We start from the raw sequence: 2263 nt of genomic DNA on the forward strand, positions 1-2263 counted from the left end.
TTTTGCAAAATATATTTCTGTAATGTTTATTTCAGAAAAAAATTCCACACTTTTTCATATCAGTGTCTTTAGTGCAGATTTGTCATCGAACAGAAGAGACAACAGTATAAGTGTTACATTGTAAAATGTTTGAGTCAGCAATTAAAAAACAAAACAAACCAACCAACCCACTTTCGTACTTAAAGTACTAATAACCTCAGGCCTAAATTTTCAAGAACTGAGTTGGGCACATTTTGGTACCAGTCTGAAATTTCTGATCTCCACTGTTAACAGTATTTCTGTTGTCTTTCAATGGTTTAAAATAGGGAGGCTGCATGAAGAGCAGCATAACTTCTTCATTTTTGCAAGTTTTACTAATACCACCTTTTACTTTTTGGAAAATTGGGCACAATTTAAAAGTTCTAGTAGTCAATACCATCCATAGCAACTCACTGTTAGAGTCTCTCCAAGACAAGTGAAAAAAACCAAACATTAAAAATCTTTTATGCCTAAAATCTGGAAATAAGAGTAGAGAGGGAAGTTTGAAACCAACTCTCTCCACTCACCACCATAGGATCTAAGAAAGAAACGCCGTTTAAAAAAGCAATAACCATCACTAACACATAGGATCTAGTTGAATATTAAACTTAATTTTTCCAATTTAAGTGAAGCGTCTGGTGGTTGGCCGGAGAATATCCTTATCCTTCCTCTCTTCGCTCCCACTGCAGTACAAGTCTCAATTTGGAAAGGACTTAGAAGGAAGGAAAGTTATGTTATGAAGACAGACGGAATATGAGCATTACTAATCAAAGCAATAGGTGTCCACAAATCTTCTGCCACCATCTATCATTAGGCTAAGGACAAACCTCACTAAGAACGACAATGCAAAAGTCCTTGCTCAGCTCACACAAAGGTATAAGGTCACAGCCATATATGTTTAATACACTAGCAAAATATTTATTTTTATAACGATAAAACAGAAATGAAGGATTTCTTTTTTGGTGTGCACCAGTAATTGTAGTAAAAGAATAAGGGGATTAATGGGCTCTTCATACATTTCAATGACAAAAACACAAAGGTTAACATCAAATTCAATTATTCTCCATTTACAAGCATAAAACTTACCATAACCCCCCAAAAACACATATATAAAGAATTATAGTTTTAAAATCTATAAAAAGTAAAAAATATACAGTCAGAAGATCTAACTTATTCAATCTTTAATATAAAACTGTAAACATTTATTTACACAAAGGAAATGTGTATAACAAGTCTGAGCACCCTTTTCAATTGAGTTGTGGTTTTTGGAAGGCAGCGGATGTTGCACAGTGACAATTCTGACCCCCTTCCCAACTACCCAAAACCGCAGTTTATAAATAAAGCCATGGGCGGCTGTGGCTAGGTAAAGGCGAACTACATCTTATTGCTCTGAAGCCGCATCAAAATGGAAAACCCAAGTGCATATATAAACAACTACATGTAGAAGAGTTTAAGTACAACGCATAGCCCATCTTCATCCATGCACTTATGTACATCTAGAGCCCATTTTCAATGTCCACTGAACTGTCTTTAAACACTGTTTTAACAGTTTCATCGTGTTGTGTAGTTGGGGACAAACAACATGTGTGTTTAAAAATAAAATAGCAGTCAAGACCAAGTTCAAACAGTTCTAAACCCAGGTTTAACACTGTTTGCACATGATGACCAAAAGATGTTATAAACCAGTTTGCCTACAACCATGTTTGAAAAGTGTTTAAACAGTACCGTGGCTATTGCAGACAAGGCCCTACAGTCAAATCAGGACACCAGCATGAACAAACCCTCAAGTCATGTAGGGCAATATCCATCAGCTTCCACAACAATGGAGGGAACAGTACCTCTGTAGTTTCTTCTGTGTGAGAGTCTATATGTATATAGACACAGTCTCTTTTTTGGTAGCAGGTATGCTAAACAGATCTTCTGTCCCTCAGATTATGGAATAATGATGGATTATATTTTGTTTTAGAACTAACTTCCATGTGTTAAATTCACTGAACAATGTGGAGGATTTCACCACATAATAAACAGGGAAGAAATAGGATTTAAATCCTACCACCCTGTTATTTCTCAGTGTTTGTTAAGTAGGAAGAAAAGTGACATTACAGGATGCCACTGTTAAGAATGAGGTCCCAAGCACCCCCAACAGGAAAGGAAGGCACACTGGTGCAAAGTTAACACATTTAAAAAAAAAAAAAAGTGTACAATGAATGCCCCTTTCCCCTGTCTCTCCCCCCCACCCCCACCC

The sequence above is a fragment of the Mauremys reevesii genome, linkage group 8, assembly GCF_016161935.1.
Source record: "Mauremys reevesii isolate NIE-2019 linkage group 8, ASM1616193v1, whole genome shotgun sequence".
NCBI lineage: Eukaryota > Metazoa > Chordata > Testudines > Geoemydidae > Mauremys > Mauremys reevesii.